We start from the raw sequence: 18,746 nt of genomic DNA on the forward strand, positions 1-18,746 counted from the left end.
GAGGCACACACATAGCTCAGTTACAAGGGACTGAGCTATGCGGTCTAGTCCTTTGGGTGTGCCAGGCCTGGGACTACTTTACCTGGACTACTTTGGCTTTGGCAGGCCTGGGATTATTTTACCTGAGACTATTTAAACCACACCCAAACAGCAGAACACGCTTCGTGTTATTCTGCTGTGGGCAGCGTAATGCTCACCGTGTCCAGTTCTTTGATGCCAGTTTACCTGAAACCAAGGACCTGCAGAGAGAGAAAGAACACTACGAAACTTACCTGGAATAGTATCCTGTCTTCTGTCCATGGCCGACTTCAGTTCCACTCACCTGAAGGTGCGAACTCCATCATCCAGCACCGCATGCATCATGGAATACCATAACCTGGATAGAGGAGGAAGAAAGACAGCATTAATAAGCGTTTACTCATGCTTCCTCCAGAACGAAGAAAGCCCCACAATTCTTACCTGGGTAGTCATCTCCTGGTCAGTATCATTGCTGCAACATCACGGCGCTCGGCGAGGAACAACGCGACCTGCAAGGGAAGAAAAGACACAGGTTAGCAAAATAAAAGGCGAAACGGCGCAGCGCGCATTACTCACCGGACAGCATCGCGCACACTGCGCTTTCGCCTACCGACCCATGCTAATCTTCAAACTGCATGACAACAACACAATTCCTTTCCATACCTAAAAGGAAAGAAGCAAGACATTATTATTCGAACTAAGAGGAACATAAGAACTGCATATAAAGACTGTAATGCAGCAAACCTACAGAGTCGCAGCAGCCTGGATTCCCACAGAGGGCTTGCACCAGTGAAGTAACTTGGTCGCTGCTTGCCCCCCACGTCTATGCGCCCTGCCACGAGGAGCAGGACAGAGAATCCACCTTTTACAATATTAAGGTGAGGAGAAGGCCCAAGGGGGAGGAAGGAGTTGAGGCCAAGGGAGGTGGGAAAACATAGACAATCTGGTATTGAATCCAACTCTCCTATGTCGCTGACCCATCTTTAACCAGAGGCCTTACCAAGGGACCGGGAGAGGGTTCGAGAGGGGAAAATCATCCAACCAGGGCTGGGTGGCGTCCCCGTGGATACCAGGTGAGCATTACAATGGTCTGACAGTACCCAACCCAAATATTCTGTTTCATTGAATTGAACAAAATGTTCCCTACCCACAAGAATGTCATCTATTCTAGAAAAGGTGCCATGAGACACGAGTAAAACTAATAACCCATACTGTTCCCATGACTTTCTGTCCACAGCTCGTCCAAGGGTAATTCTAACAATACCTTTTTTTAAAGATCTTGAGGAATGTTGCTTGAAAAGGACCCATCCCAGTCTGTCTATGTAGACCTAGATCTAACAAACACTTAAAATTTCCTCCCCAAAGGAGACAGTCCAATCTGTATCCTCCTACCAATTCCGCTACACTGTGGAAATATACATAGTTATCTTTATTCGGCACATTAAACCAAGCATAGCCCTCTTCCCTCCAAACTGCCAACCAAAATAAAATGTTTCCATAATAACTTACTAGAAAGTCTTCATTCTATTAAAGACACAGAGGCGAGCATTATGCTTCTCTTTCTTTATTTAAATATTTAAAGAAAGCTCAGCCGCAAGATATTTTTCTTAGTGCACCTGAGAGTCATAGGTCATAAGTATGAAGAAAAAGGTGCACAAAAAATATAGAACAATAAAAACGAACAAGAACATCATAAATGTCTTAAGTCCTGAAATAGCATAAAACTTAATTTCCCAGGAAGCATGTAGAAAGTTCAATATGAGGTCACTAACATGTGACCTGGATCCTCCAATGAGTGACCAAGTCCCCCACATAAACCGTCTTGAATATGATGCCACTTCCTCTTTCGAAGCGGCGAACTTGTCCGATGGAAGAATTGGAACCGAAGCTGTCTCATAGTAGAAAAGAGAATGTGCTATGGATTAGGCTCATTTGTCTGTTGACGCTGTCAAGAGAGATAGAGAATTGTAGTTAGTTCATGTATATTACAACCCTAGTTCACTTAGATGGGTCGGAGAGAAATACGTTGTGTCATCAAGCATGATATATTTCAATTTCTCGCCGGTTGGGATAATGCTTGCCTCTGTGTCTTTAATAGAATTAAGACTTTCTAGTAAGTTATTATGGAAAATCTTTATTCTATGTCAAGACCGAAGGCTCACATCATGCTCGTTTAAAGCTTACTTACCACAATGGATGCCGGCTGTTCTACCGGTTTCAGGTAGAATTGCTTAAACACAGATTCACTTGCCCAGTCTGCCATTTTCATGATATCATCCAGTCGGATCCCGACTTGGAAAGCCTTAGAAGCCATGGTGCCTCTCACGGAGTGGGCTCCTAAGTGCAAGCCATCTATTCTTGCTTGGGTTAAGGTCCACCGCACCCAGCGTGCTAGTGTTGGAGCGGAAACTGCTTTATGAGGTTTGCGTAAGGCTATCGATAGTTGCCCATTAGGAGAGGTTCTAACTTCTTCGTAAGTCTTCAGGCATCTGACTAAGCAGAGCTTGGGCTGGTCTCTAGAAGCAGGATAAGAAATCACTCTTGAGTTGCACTTCGGCCTCCTATGTATGTGGAACACTATGCCATCGGGGGAGAAGGTTCTACCCGCTAGATCGAGGGCTCTGACATTAGAAGCTCTCCTGCAGGAGACGAGGCAGAGCAGTGTAGTGAGTTTGCCGGATAGGGGAGTGCGGGATAGTTCCTCGTTATCTGGCCGGGATAGAAAAAGGTTTAGCACTTTAACGTCCCAAAGCTTATTGTAGCGAGATGGAGGCGGGACTGTAAGTCTGACGCCCTTGAGTAGTCTGCAAACCAGGTGGTGCTTTCCTGCTGGGATCCCTTCAATGGGGTCGTGGCCTGCTGGAATGGCAGAGCGGTATGCATTAACTGTCCTGTAGGCCAGACCTTTTTCCACTAAGGATGCTAGGAAATTCAGAATTTCCTCTATGGGTGCCGAAACCAGATGTAAGCCTTTGTCTTGGTACCAGTTCCTCCAGGCATTCGATGAGTTAGAGTATCTTTTGAGAGTGGCTGGTCCCAACTCTCTTCAATGAGGCTGACTGCCATGTGAGACATGCCTGGAACTTTCCACCTCGACCTGAAATCCTCCAGGCTGCTAGGATCAAAGATCCTTGGAGGAGAAGGGGGTGACGCTTCCCCGCGGGATCCAACGGGAGATCTGGAAATTGGGGTAGAAGGATTGGAAAATCCGAAGAAAAAACCAGAAGAACTGGATACCAGGCCTGAGAGGTCCAGACCGGGGCTATAAGAACCAATTCAGTTCGTTCATGACGGGCCTTCGCCAGGGTCCTCGCAATCATGTTGAAGGGGGGAAAGGCATAGTGTACCCCTTCGGTCCAATGTTGGAGGAAAGCATCCGTCGCAGTCGCTGCTGGATCTGGATTCCAGCTGAAGAACACTGGTAGCTGAGTGTTCAGGCGTGAAGCAAACAGGTCCTTGGACATGGGACCCCAAACTTGCTGAATTCGAAGGAAGACTTCTCTGTCGAGTCTCCAGTCGCTGTAATCGGTCGTATGTCGGGAGTACCAATCTGCCACTACGTTCGTAAGGCCTGGTAGATAATCTGCCGTGACCGAAATCCAGTGTTCTAGACAGAAATGCCAAAAAATCTTTGGCTAGTTCCACTAGAGGCTGAGATTTGGTGCCACCCAGATGATTGATGTATCTTACTGCTGAAATGTTGTCCATTTTCAGGAAGATACAACGGCTCACTCTGTCTTTGGCAAAGGAGCGTACTGCGAAGGAACCAGCTAAGAGCTCCAGGCAGTTTATAGGCATCTCAAGTTCCTGAGGTGACCATGTTCCTCCTGTGGCCACTGGACCGCATCTCGCTCCCCAGCCGGAACTGCTGGCGTCTGACTCTATCACTATGTCTGGGGCAGATCCGAAGATTGCTCAGCCGTTCCAGGCCTCCATGTGGGTGAGCTACCAGTTGAGTTCCGTCCTTGCTTCTGGTGATATCGTCAGTCGCTGTGCGTAAGAGAGACTGTGTCTTAATTGCTATCCCTTTAGCCTCTGTAACTCTCGGTAGTGTAGAGGTCTGGGAAAAATAGCTTGGATAGAGGATGAGAGAAGTCCTATTACCTTCGCTAGGTCTCGAAGAGATACCTCGTCCCTCTGTAGGAGTCTGCAGATCTCCCGTTTGGTGGAGTGAATTTTGGCTGTCGGGAGACTGAGTTGAGCCAATTCGGTGTCTACTACAAACTCTAGGTTTCTGGATGAGTGAAGGATTGATTTCTCCCAATTTATGAGGAATCCGAGACTGTGTAGTAGGTCTATGGCCAGCTTGGTCTGTTCTACCAGAGCTTGAGACTGTGCCATGAAGATAATATCTTCCAAATATATTATCAGCCGAACACCTTGTTATCTTAAATGTGCTACTACTGGTCTCAGGAGCGTGGTGAAAGCCCAAGGAGCTGAAGAAAGACCGAATGGCAGGCTCGTGAATTCCCAGTCCTGGTGTTTCCAGGAGAATCACAGATAGCTTGTGTGGTCCTGATGTATGGGCACCGCAAGGTACGCATCTTTCAGATCCAGACGCATAAGCCAGTCGTTGGGTCTCAGGAGGCCTCTGAGCATGTGAATACCCTCCATTTTGAAATGACGGTAAACAATGAAATAGTTGAGAGCCTTCAGGTTTATCACTGGATGCTCTTTTTGTTTCCTGCGTACCAGAAATATTGGGCTGAAGAAACCGCCTTGGCTTGTGCAGGGGCGGATTGCTTGTTTCATCGCTAAACTGCGAATTTCCTTGTCCAGCGCTACCTCGTCCTCTTTGGACATTGTAATGGGACTGGGACAGCGTGTTTGAAAGGGTATTGCGAAGAATTCTAGGTGCATGCTGCGAACTGTGTCTCTGACCCATGCATCCCCTGATAAGGAATCCCATTCATGCGTAAAAGGACCTAGCCTCCCTCCTATAGGTGTTTGCGATGCTGGTGCTGCGATAGGTAGACTGACCTGTGGTTTGTTGCTGTGCTTGGTATCGGGCGGCTCTCCTCCAACCGCGACCTCGTCCTCACCCTCTCGAACGGAAGAAGGTATCTGCGCGATCCTGTCAGGTGTGTTGATCCCTGGATTGCTGAGGTCTTCGATCAAAAGAGTATCGGTCGGAAGAGCGACCTCTGCCTCGTCTGGCCCTGGTGAAAATATTGGAGGAGAAAACTCTTCTGATGAAGGATTGCGCTTTGTCTAGTGCAGTGAAGGTGCCAACAAATTTGGACATTTCCTTCATCAGGGAGTCGCCGAAGAGCAGACCATGGGCAGCGGCCCCGGATTCAGTGTCTGCTAACTCACTTAGCTTGGCGTCAATTCTGTAAAGGATACCCTTGCGGCGCTCAGCTGATATGGCACAGCTGGTGTTCCCCAACAAACAAATGACTCTTTGAGCCCAGCCCGAGAGTATTACTGGGTCGATGGGTTCACCTGTGGCTATAGCTGTTTCAGCCAGATCCATCATCTTTGCCAGTGGACCGGTGACGTCCAGTACCCTTTCTTGACAGGACCTCCAGGCACGATCTATGCCCTTTCGTGGATCTTTGGCATTCTTTCCTAAGAAAGTAATCATTTTGGAGTCTAACTCTGGTGTCAGGGCTACCTTGTCTGGGATCCCCGGGCGTGGGCATTCTGCTTTGAGTCTCGCTCGGACCTCTTTGTCCAAGGGCTTGCGTAGCCTTTCTTTAATGTACTCTGTTGTCCTTGAAGATGGTTCCCAGTCAGTAAATCTGGGATGCACTAAATCTTCTGGAGTAAACATCCCCTTAGAGGGGGAATGTTCTTTGGCTGGCTTCTTAGGGATGGGGGCTGCCACAATCCCTGAGGTTGAGGGTCGTGACCCTATTGTATGTGTGTCTTGGTCAGAGGAGACGGGAGATTGACTGTTAGTCATATCCCTCTTGATCAAAGCCCTGTTGATATCCCTCTGGGCTTGAAGGTCTGGAACCCCTGTTTTATTCCTCGGGCTAAGAGGGTTCATCTGCGGAAGGGGTTTCCTTCCTATTCAAAAAGGCCCTGTTCAGCCTGGAGAAGGCATCTGAAAGGGCAGCAGTGGCTGGTTCTGGCTGGCTCGGGGGGTCGTAGAGTCTTTACTCAAGCGAGCCGGAATACATCCCCCATCTGAAAGGTGCTTTCTCTTTTGAGTCTTTTTTTCTTGGTAGGGAGTTCTCTTGTAGGTGCTCCTCCATGTTGTCCAGGCGCTGCTGAATAGGCAGGAGCATTTCTGACACAGCTTTCTTGATGCTTGTCTCCACTGTGGAACCCAGCACCTTTTCCAGGTTGTTTGCCATTGCCACTTCATCTATCTCAAAAGTATCTTCCTCATATTCAGACCAATCCTGGCCCTCATGAGGGAAGTACTTGGCTGCCATATCGTAATTTGCACCTTTCTATTCTCCCTTTTATCTTTTTTTTAAAATGTTCAATTATAAATATATATATATGTATATATATATATATATATATTACAATTTTTTATTTTGTGGGCACAGTCTGCCTTCTCTCAAGCCCACAGTTAGTTTTTTTTAATGCAAGGAAGTCAAACAAATGCCGGCAAAATCTGCTTCTGGCACTCGCGATCGCTAAATCCGTTATGAAACACAACGGAAATGCGCTCCCGAGCGCCAGAAAGCTGAAGAAAGGACCTGCTACAGCAGATGCTCCCTCTGGTGACCGCGGGCGGAACCGCGGTCACACGGAGCTTGAAGCCGTTGCTTCCCCGGGCTCTGCAATGTGAGCCGCTTCGGAGAAGCGAGCGGAAAACACACGCGAGGGTCCGTGAAGGCGGACCCTCGTGTTTTCAATATATACGGCTTGTTAAAGCCGAAAAAGGATGATGGTAATACGCGCAGTACTCTCTGATGCCTGCAGGAAGCAGCTATCGTCGGAGAGATCTAGTCACGCAAGCGGAGGACTCGTAGTGCGTCTGACAAAGAAAACGAAGGGAAAAAAATTAACCCTTTGAAAGAAGCGCGGCGAACGCTCCGCTAATTCAAAGCATTAAATGTGAAATAACACTTCTAAACAATCAATAAAAACAAATAGATAATAATACAGATCTAGAATATGATGCACTTATCTCTTGCTGCGAGCAGCAAAGAAAGAGGAAGGGGCATCATATTCAAGACTGTTTGTGAGGACTTGGTCACTCATTGGAGGATCCAGGTCACATGTTGGTGACCTCATGTTGAACTTTCCACAGGCTTCCTGGGAAATTAAGTTTTATGCTATTTCAGGATTTAAAAGACATTTATGTTTTTTAGTTTTTATTGTTATATATTTTTTGTGCACCTTTTTCTTCATACATATGACCTATGACACTCAGGTGCACTAAGAAAAATATCTTGCTGCTGAGCTTTCTTTAAATATTTAAAGAAAGAAAGAGAAGCATAATTTGAGCCTCCGGTCCTGATATAGAATCCGTTTTCTACCTTCCGAGTCCTGTAGCTGTTTTCAGTTATGTATTGGAGTTCCTTTCACTATCCAAATGTGGACTCCCTGGTGTGTGAGGATTTGCTAGATACGTACACCAGGCCTCCCTAATGCCTGCAAAAGTCCTCCACGTCAGTACCAAGGAGGTGTGTCTTCAGCAGACGTATCGTATTCAGAACCATTACCAATGTAGAGTGCCCAATCAGTAATTTCCAAAAACCCCACCCTCCCGGAGTCATTGGGCCATACATATATTCTCTTGCCCCTTGCCACACAATGTAAGAGTAACTAAAAAAATCCTCAACTCCACCCTAAATCCCCACCAAGCCCCTAGTCGCCCATAAACTACCCACCCCATTCCAACAACCCCAACATGGTCAAAGACCTTAAACAAATGCCTGCAATCGGCGTCAACAAGTCATTACACCGCAACACTCGGGGTATATAGGACTGCAGACCTCTGGGGAATTTCATCTTCCTGGCCACTCGTCTCCTTCGCAAACAGACAAGTCTTTAAGAAGGCTTAATCAACTTTCCTCTCCATCCGACAGCCATGTTCTTCCCATAGGGAACATCTCGGAGATGACGGTAGAGATGTTATGAACCCCATTAATAGGTAATATACTCTCCAGCCACTCTCAAGCTTCCTCTGCGGACTGAAAATACATGATTTCTCATTCACCATCACGTTCAATGTTGCTGGAAAAAACATCATATATTTAATGTTCTTTTTCCCAAATCCTCTCCTCTCTGCATTGCAGGACAGTGTCATTTTTCTGCACCTCCTGCGGAAAGTCCGGGAAGGTCAGGATATTGACAGGGCCCATTTTGAAGGTACCAGTCTTAGAGGCTTCCTGCAGAACAGCATCTGCATCTCTGAAATGGAGCAATTTTGCCACAGTCTCCCTCTGCGGGGCTCCTGGCGGTAGGCATCTCCCCGTATCCTATGTATCCGCTCAATCAAAAAACGCTCTGAAAGACTGCGTTTCCCAAAGGTGCCTAGAAATAACTTTTCCAAAAGGACTTTCATGCAATGTCCTTCCTCCCCTTCCGGTACTCCCACCACACGGACGTTACACTGTCGATCTTTCTTTTGCCTTAAATTCCAGCAATCTTGTGGCCTTGACCATCCCTTTCATCTTGTTCTGTATTATGGTCAAAGAATCCTTTATCGCTGACCCGCTGTTCTGCGGCCGTGACTTTCATTCACCTTCCGCATATCGGCACACAGAACGGACACATCTGTTACCACCTTCTGAATTTTAGTCCGGAGTGATGACCTAGACACCTCTATGGCTGCCATTAAACGCTCCATGGTGACTCCCTTCAGCTGCTATGACCGCCGCAGATGCCTTACACTTGTTAGGGGAGGAATGCCTATTATGCCTGCTCATGGGACCAACAAATTGCTCCATCTTCTGTTGCCCTTTCACCATGATGCCCAGGGCAGACGCACAATGGTTCCACCTTCCAGTATCGAGCGCCAACTCTGCCCCGATCTGCCACCTCTTTGGCTGTCTAGGATCTCAATCTGAAAAGTGTGCAACCAATGCAGACTGGGTGCAAGATCCCATTGCCCCGTCAAGAGGGTGGCCACACCTCCCTCCAGCTGATATGAGAAGTAGTGTTGTACACTTGGTGACAAGGTAGCACTCCGCATTCTGCTAACATGCATTGCTTGCAGACTTCTCTTTACATATCCACTTTTAGATAGGAGACACACCAGAGCCCACTAGGGAAATCAGAGTAAAGGCAGGGTCAGATAGTATCTATTACCTGAACCCCTTCTTTTTCACTCTGAGTGTCTTGAATTAGATGCAGACCACCACTGCCCTCTGGAATTATTGCATGTGAGGTTCCACATAAACCGCATATAAGGGTTTTGTGTCCAATTTTTGTGTTATAAAACTTTCAAACTGGGGAATACCCTTACTAGCTCCTTTCTTACCCTCCTTTGAGTGGCCTTCATCCGCAGCCCCCTCCAACCCATGCAGGCTTCCAATCCGGCCCCACTAGCACCATCCGGACAGTGCAGGACAAAGTAGCCGACTCAGCAGTGAGCACTTGTGAGCAGGATTTACTGGGTGCAGGCTGCTGCCGTCCTCCCGAGTCTTTTCTGGTATCCATCAAACCCTACCAACAGAGCGCACAACTGGCAGTCGACTCCAGCAAAACGCACAATCTCTTGGTGCTTTTTCCACACCGCCAGGAGGTGGTCACCACTGTCCATCACCACACCTGGGCCCTCTTCAACCCGCCCTCCAGCCAGCTCATTTGTGTTAATTGCCGCTAACCACCTCCAAGCAGCGCCACAACATAAGGAGCATGGACAAGCTCAAATGCCTCCATGTCCTTACTGCTGTCAACCCAGGAACTATCTCACCTTTTTCCCAGAGTTGAGAACAGCATAGGCCTGCTCCAGGGACCGCTGCCTCTCCCTCACCACTTCCAGCCATCCTTCCGCAAGCTGCTTCCCCCAACAAAGATGGTGTCCAAACCCGCTGCTTTGTCGCGGAATTGATCAGATTTCACTCCTCTTTCGATCTGCTACATAGTCTCCACTGTCTTCAGACCTTCGGACACCCATCGAGATTGTGGCCGCGTTGCTGTGTCAGATTGCACAGGATGTCTTGATGGGTGGCTGCAGAGCTCGCGCCGAACACAACTACAGCTCCCTCCCGGGCACGCCCCCAGAAGACATTTTTGGTGTACACATGCGTTTACCGTGTATGGCTCTTAAATATGGCTAAACCCCTTAAATGGCCGTGCCACAAGATTTTTGCTTGCTGCTTTGGCCTTATTGTGTTTGTCCTTCTTCCCGTCTTGTCAGGTCAGGAAAGTCCTTATAAGGTGTTAGGGAGAATTCTCAGAAATATGCTAATGCTAAAGAGGCGAACTGCCCAACAAACGTCATGGGTCCCATTAAAGCCTTATACTCTGGAACCTCTATGCAAGTAAAGCTTAATGGGAAAGGCACTTTATCTGAGAGCATTTCAACTACGAGAGGGGTAAAACAAGGATGCCCGCTGGCTCCAGCTTTATTCATCGCCTTTATCATTGATTATAAGAACTCATCAGAAACCGTGAAGTCTCTTCCTCCCAAGGTGGGGGGAAATCCAAGTGCCCAGAATTCTTTACGCGGATGATATCACCGTGATAGACCAAACTCTGATCGGCCTCACACGCCAATTAACTAATCTAGCGGAGTACATTAACAACACAAAGATAGTGATCATGGGGAAAAAAAAAACAAAGCAACCAGGAACAAGACATGGTACCTTGAAGATACGTAGATTGAATTAGTTCAAGAGTTTAAGTACCTGGGGGTTATGCTTGACAACACCAGGCAAGAAGCCAGCATGCAAAACTCGATTTGGACAAAAGCACGTTCCATGACTACGCAAGCCAGAATACTGGATAACAAATTTGGTCGCTTATTATTACCAGCCTTGAATTTCTACAAAAACAAAGTTATACCTTGCTTGACATACGGCGTGGAAGCAATGCGCACACTGCCAGACAAAATTTGGGCAAAGATCGAGGTTTTTTTTTGGCGATCACTGCTATCGATTCCTAAATCCACATCAACAGCAGCAATCAGAAAAGAACTGGGATTGATCTCACTAAAAACTGTGGTAGATAACAACAGTCTGTCCTTGTATAGGAAAATTCTTCTAGAAGAATCGCCAACACTGTACAATCTGATAGCTAAGGAAATAAAATCAGGAAACTCAAAAATGTTAACGTCATTGGCAACCAAAAACAGAGAGAAATTAAAATCTATTGCCTGTTCTGAAGAAGATTTGCTGCTGAACCTGCTTAAAGTAAAGAAAAAATTGAAAGAATTAGACTGGATCCTGACCCAGGACCAAGTAGCAAAGAATAAACTTCTGCTCCATCTTCCATCTATACAAAGGAGATATAATGACCCAGGAGAAATTTACAAAAGATTTCCGAGCAAATCGCTGAGACATTTGTTCATAAAAGCGAGACTAAATCTGCTGCTAACAAACAAAATTTTATACATCAGAGGCTTAAGTCCAACACACATATGCAGATTATGTAAAGACGAAGGGGCTGTGGAATCAGTCCGGCACCTACTCACTTCATGTCCAACATTACAAGGCATTAGACAATCTTATCTGACAACTGTTCTGAAACACTCACTGTTACGCAAGGAAGATTTTTGGTGGCCCCGCCTGATAAGTGGAGAAAAAGTGAAATGGTCAATTGCCACTGTAAAAATTTTGCAACACGCCCTCACGTTGATCGAGGGAAAGATAAAGAACAAATCGGCTAAAAGATCAACTGAGGGTTTGGGGACAAGCTCTGGTCTATGCCTTGTTTATGTTCATGTTCATGTTTGTCTAGATAACAAGAGAAAGCTATCTATGTTATGTTTTTGTGAAAATCAAATATTTTTGATAAATACAATTTTAAAAAATGTTTTAAAAAAATATGCTAATTCCCTTCTACCTTACAGACCCCCAGCTCTTTTGCTGGACTTTAGGACTTTTCATTTTTATCCTGGAGAGAGTGAGACCTTTTTCCCACTCTCTCGTGTATTTTTCTTTGATCTAACACTGTTTCCTTTGGTTTTGGAGTGTGACAAACACTTTTTTTTACATTGTGACACACAGCACCTTCAGTGCAGTGGCACAGGGAAGTCCTTTAGATTTCCAAAGGTTTAAATACCTTTTCTTGGATACTGTTACCTAGAGCAATAAAGTGATAGTGAAATTGACTTTACTTATATTTTGTAACTTGGTAGACATTACACACTATCTTTTATAGAGTGCTGGAGGGGTTACTTACTATCCCCTTTGTCTACTTTCTCACGTAACATTTTAACATTTTTATGTTACCCTTTCTACAATTAATGGCTGGTGGCAGTGGTTTACTTTTTCCTACCATTGTTTGTTTTTACCGCAAGCTACATTCGCAGCTGCAGTATAGCACCCATGGGTGCCCATTTTGTCAAAATGGCCCGGTCTTCTTTATTTTTTAGATTTACTCTGCACCTCAAACCAGGTTTGGCCTCTTTGTTCGTTTTGTCTTTTGGCGGTATTCACTGGTGAAGCACGCCTCTGGCTCCAGCGTGTCTGGCAGGAAGCGAGGGAGGTGCCCAAAACTCCCTGTGCTTAGTCTCCTTTGTTACAGGAATGCACCCAAAGGTGATTGGCTGGCTGTCCTTGGAGGACAGCCACCCTGCTGTGAATGACAGCTAGGCTGCGAAGGAATGGCAGAGGCTTGCATAAAAGGCGAGGTCTTTTGCAAGGAAGGCAGAGTTGACCACTGGGCGAAGGAATCCGAAGAAGTTGGAAGAGAAGCTTGCTGCAACTCCTGGATCGTTGGTTTGCCCGGTGAAGCCCTGCGACAGTGCTGAAGCTCTGAATTCGCCTCAACTAGAGAAGCCATGCAAAGGATGTCTTCTCCCCTTGGGTTGGTGGGACCAATCGACCTGAAGACGAACTCGACAGAAAATTCTCTCTGCTTGCTGTACTTCCATTGCTGCTGCAGGAACCGAGTCCCAGGGGACAGGAACACCAGAATCGAGTGCATCATTTTCAACCTGGACCTGAGCTCCAGAAAGATCCCCCGGACTCCATCGAAGCAGGGCTGACCAAGCCTGAGCCACCTCAACAGAGTGCTGGACCCCAGAAGCAAGTAAAGCCCACGAGGTGTCCAAGAACCGGGGTGGTGCTATTAGTGAGAAGCTGAAACGGCGAAGTGCTGCTGATCTGAACTTTGCCCATTGCTGCCGCTGACCTTCGAATCGTTGTGCAGGTGTCCCTAGACGTCCTCCCTCTTGTTCCCACGACTGGCCCAGGAACAACAGGATCTGCAGGAAATACAACAGGAACAGGAGACAGCTGGAACGATTTCTTCAGACCGAAGTTACTGTGATCTAAGAGGTACTTGCCTCTTGCGTGTATAGCTTGCCTGTTCTCAGTTGAGACTTGCAGTTGCTGCCTTCTGCAGAGTTGCGTGCAACTTTGACCTTCAAGCTTCCCAGCTTGTGGCCCAACAGTTCTTTCTTTTTCAACAAACTCTCTTTTAACATTGTGCAAGACTTTTGCCAACCTTGAATATGTGCCTCAGTTCCCCTAGACTTTGCGCAATTGACATTGGCTGTCCTGGCTACCTGACGACTCTTCTAACCTCTGACTTTGTGTTTAACTGTCCCTCCAAAAAGACATACATACCTTACTTGTGTAGCTGGGAAAGGGTTAATCTACATTGCATTGGGGGGGCGGGGGTTCAAAAGTGCTTACCTGTTTGAGAAACTTGTTAACCTTTGTTTCCTTCCCTAACCTTTTCCTTTTTGCCACAACTTCAGTATTGCCATTTAAGTGTGAAAAGTGATACATAAATGTCCACAGTGTACTAGCTATTGAAGTCACCTCAGCGTCCCTTTGCCTTTTGCTCTCTTTTTAAAGAAGGCTTATTTTAAAAAGGACTGTTAAATTACTAATTATTTAATCAAGAAACCTTGAGTGGAAGTGTTATTTGGATACTTGTCACTGTGAAACTCTACGTTGCAACCCTACAGCGCACATTGACCCCTCTTGAGAAAGCCTGGCTTCTCAGTCACTCTACCAACTTGTGTAGTACAGACTTATACCAAAGGTTGGGTTACCTATTGCCAAAAGGACAAGGCTGGTGTAGTTTCCCACTGGGTTACTACATACAATCTTGCCTAACATAAGGTAATGCACTTGCCCGGGAAAGCTGCAGGCTAGTGCTGCGTTTGTGTGTGTCGCAGAAAGGGGATGGGACTGTCTAGTCCCACTCCACATCCTTGGTGCCAGAAAGACTGGGAGTGGTACAAATGTGAAACTAGTAGTTGTCCCTGACTGGATAAATACTAGCTGTTTGATGGCACAGAGCCTTATCATTGGTGGGCTTGGACTTGGCTTCCAGCACAGATTTTGGATTAGAAGAAGAACTCTGCATCCATTTCTTCAGATCATTGTTTGAGGGGAGAATCCCTTCAAGAGCAGCATGCTAAAGATCCGAAAGACACTCCTGAAGCAGCCCAACATTCCTTCCAGTAACCAGCCCGGTGAAGCACTTATCCTCTGCCTGATCTCTGAAGACCCTGAGCGGTGCTTCATCTTTTGGACTAGTGGGACCAACTAGGCACGCTACTGAGCCTTCGGAAGTGTCCCCAGACTGTCCGGTAGACTGACCAGCTCTCTTGTGGGCTACCTCACCTGAAGCATCGCCACTCCGCATAGGAGTCCTGAACTTTAGTGCTCGCCAACTTGTGCCACAAGTTACTGTCTCCCCGAATGTCCGCGTCCCAACATCCAGTGATCCTGTCCTGCAGGATCCTCTGTGACCATAACTGGAAGGATGGCTGTCGTCGCCTGTGTGCGAGACTGTTGCTGGAACTTGCCTTTCTCCAACCTGTGAAGTGTTCTAAAGAGGTCTCCATCAGTGTTTTTTGCATTTCTTCCACAGAGATTCATCTTGCAGCTTCACCCGACCAGAAGAATTCTCAAACCCGTAACTCGTGGGCACCTTTCACTGTAACCCAAGGTGTAAGATGGAGCCCCTAGGCGATCCACATTGACTTCTGTGAAAATCAGGGGTGGGGGGGGCGAGGGGGCTGTGTGTAACTAAATTCAGTGCGTCTGTGCCCCCCTGCCTTTCATAGGATAACATTGGGAACAAGTCCTTTTGTCTCCTTATTCCAGTTCCTTCACCTTTTGGCTGTCAAACCTGGGTTGAGTATCCTGACACTGGGTTAGCCTTGATGAAAGGAAAACACATACTTACCTCTGGTAAAATTGTTGTAGAACTTTAATGTATATTTGTATCATTGAGCATTGTGTGATAATACCACTTGTTAGATTAATTTGTCAGTGTGTTAAGAAGGCCTATAATAAACTATTTTAATACATGACTGTCTAAACTGAAATGTGTGCCATACTGTGTGGACTCGTTCAGGGCCCCTGACCCCACTTGCACTCTGCTGAGAATAACCTTGACCTCTCTCCTTTGCTGCCTTGATTGGGTTTTTCGCTATCATCTGAGTTCCATGTTCACTAGAACTACGGTGCCCTCCTAAAATCTGTCAACCGGGCTAGATTCTAGAAATCCATTTTAACATATGATATGATGCGTTATTTAACCTGTGTTGCTCCATGTCGTCTTGCTTTCAAGGCGAGCACGCTGCCCCTGAGCTATCCTCCCCAGATGAGACATATGTCATCCAGGGTTTTAAGCCTTAGGGCTTCTGGGCAAGGATAGTAGGAAAATAGCTCTTATCGAATGGGGAAGTGTCTGACACAAATGTTCAGACTCCCAGAGCTTTTAGTTACACAGCCCGTTTTTGTAGGTCCCTTTTGGAAAAAGATTTGAAAATATTGTTCAGTTTTTGTTACACAAGGCAAGAAACTGGAAGCAATGAACTTCCTTATGGGCTGACCTATATCCCCAAGCACTTGATTAAGGCATCAGTAGATTTGACTGATATGGTATGGCTGCTGTAGATTTTCTTTACACATGCATCAGTGAGAACAGTTGTTTGGATAACACTTCCAGGATGAAGCCCAGAAACACATGAAATGCACTTCACCTTGAGTTTTCACTTAATACTTTTGCGGTCAAGCAGACTTCAATGCATGAAGGTGGAATCTTAAGCTTTTCATTAGCTATGTGTGCAAACACCTCCACTAATGCCATCCTGGAACTGTGACAGTCCCAAGTCTTAGGTTACATGCATCAGGGGGAACTTTGGGTTCATGGGCCACCAATTTGAACTAGATGTAGGTTGTGAAAAACTTGCACCATAAGGCCACACAAGGATCACTGGCTGCATTGTCCTGCAGTCAGCAGGCAACAAACATTCAATGATGGTTGCTTATTGAAAGGCCTGCAAGTAACTGTCCTTGCATGATTAACTGCCTCTCAGATTATATGCCAACCGGTTCTGAGTGACTTGGAAGTCATGTAAGAAAAAAGGTGTCCGCAGTGCTGAACAGAGTGATTTGACGGGCAGGATGTTGGATGCCCCATTTGACAACTCGCTCCGCAGAGGCACACTGGCAACTGTTGGACCAATTGCAATTGCTGAGGAATGGAGTACAAATTGAAATCCTCAATCGCAAGTCTATTTGGGCCATGCTTTACATGTGAAAATAATCCAGTACTTGCGGATCAGGGAGGTGGGTCTGTAGGAACATGAGGCAGCTGCAGGTTTAGGAGGTAGCACCACAGTAGCTGCGGAAGGCTTTAAAGGAAAACCAGCAGTGAAACAAGAGCAGACCAAGCTGGAGGGACCACAGAGGCAGGGAGAGTCAGAAGGGGGATAGCATGCAGGAGGAGGAGCAAAAGGTATAATAGTGCTGAAGGGGAGAGAGTGAGCAAAGAAGGTACTCGGAAGGAAGAGTACAGAACAAAGGAGGTTGAGCAGAGAAATAAGCATAGAACGACCTGCCGAAGGTAAGATCAGTAAGTTTGTAACACAACTAAACTATATTGAGGAGAAAGGCTAAAGGATTGAGAACAGAGCGATAGAAATCCTGAACCATCCGGTGTGTAGACTGTTTGGGCAGGTTATTAGTATCTAATGCTATAATTCAGAGATGCAGACATTTGTGTGTCCTTTTTTTTTCTCCAACATGGGGTCTGGCATGGATTCACATGCTCATAAATATTCCCCGTCGTCACTCTGGGAATCCTCGGTAAAGAAAAAATCAGTATCCGTTTCGTTTCTGATCTGTCTTTCTTAGTAGTAATCAATCACTGGTCTCTGGGTCATACTGCCCTCAGCCAATGACTGCTCTCTCCCTAAGCCCCTCCCCTGCCAGCCATCCTCAGATTTTTACCGCACGTTCAAGTGTTGGGAATCCTCGTGCTATAGCACACCAGCTTTTACTGCGTGTTCGCGCTTTTTTCAAAGAGATTTTCTCATTTTTCAGTTAAATCGAGCCTCAAGCTCCACCGTTCTACTTCCGATCAACGGGGACCCGTTTTGGAATTTTCTACACCCCTCAAGGGTGAAGTTTTCGTCGAGTTACACTTCTTGGAGGATTCCAGAAGATCTGAGGCCTGACATGGCCCAGGACAAGGGAAGCTCGACGCCCAGATCCAAGCTGTTCAGGAACTGCCCTGGATGCAGGTTACAGAATATTTTCAAGGACGAGCTTTCGAGATGTCTCTACTGCCTTCATGAGGACAAGAGGCACGTGGAGAAGGACTGTGCGTTCTACAAGAACCTATCGGAATGAACCATGAGGGATCATGGTACCCGCCTCGCCAGCTGGCTGGAGAAGGGCCCAGCAGGTGAGAAGAAGAAAAGGTCCGAGCAGTCTTCTAAGTCCTGTGAGGGCACCCCGGCGACGGGGGCCCACCAGAAGGCTAAGCACTGCACGTCCGCGGGCACCGGGAGCGCCGAACGGTCGGGCTCTTCGGCTGCCAGGCAGGGCGCGCCTTCCCCGGCACCATCAACCACGAGCCAACGCTCTGGTTCGGGGAAGAGGAAATCCGAGAACCCGGGTAAGCTTCTGGAGATGCCCCGGTCGATCTCGAAGGATTCGGTCGAGGGGGGTGAGGCGGTGACCCTCCCCCCAAGGTGAAGGCCTCAAGCGCGTCAAAGGTGGCAAAGGCCTTGATTCACCCAGCTAAGGCCTCTATCGAGGGAGTTGCGGCGGCCCTGGCGAAGCCTGGGGAGGCTACCCCAGTGGAGGCGATCTCGGGGGCCCAGAGTTTCCCTGCCACCGCGGAGAGAATCCTCTTTCCAGCCCATTGACAAGACCCCCGTGAAGACCGCGGTGGAAAAAGAGGAGGGGGTGGTGGCCATTACGGACACGGATTCACCCTCTGAGGAGGAGTTGGTGGAAACCGTGAAGAACCTTAACGAGAGGTTCGAGAAGGTACAATCCCATGGGAGGCATCCCGAAGAGGTGGTCAAAGAAAGCGACGGTGGCGCCGACGAGGCCCCAGTGGAGGAGCAGCCATCCCTCCCGTCGCAGCCATTGCCCGAGCCTCGGGACAACTCGGCAGCCATTTTGATGGCAATCCAAACCTTATGCACGGAGATTTATTTTCAAATTTGTTTATTGGCATTTATTTAGTGCATTTACAGGACACCAGGCGTGTCTGCATTTCTACGATAATGAGCATTTCAGAATAAAACATTTAACATTTAACAAATTAACATTACAACATTCAACTATCTCCCAGTGTTTGCTGTTAAGGTGAAGTTGCTTGGTGGAGCGGGGGGGGGGGGTCCTGATGGTCTGGAGGGGGGGAAAAAGGAGGGGGCCCAT

The 18,746-nt window shown here is 47.1% G+C and overlaps 1 protein-coding gene across 1 annotated transcript in view; it reads left to right on the forward strand.

The window, feature by feature from the left end:
* The window catches only part of LOC138569235 (BOS complex subunit NOMO1-like), a 1,101,991-nt gene that overhangs the window by 394,091 nt on the left and 689,154 nt on the right, over window positions 1-18,746 (forward strand). The window lies entirely within an intron of this gene.

This window comes from Ambystoma mexicanum, chromosome 2q (assembly GCF_040938575.1).
Source record: "Ambystoma mexicanum isolate Mex_15411 chromosome 2q, UKY_AmexF1_1, whole genome shotgun sequence".
NCBI lineage: Eukaryota > Metazoa > Chordata > Amphibia > Caudata > Ambystomatidae > Ambystoma > Ambystoma mexicanum.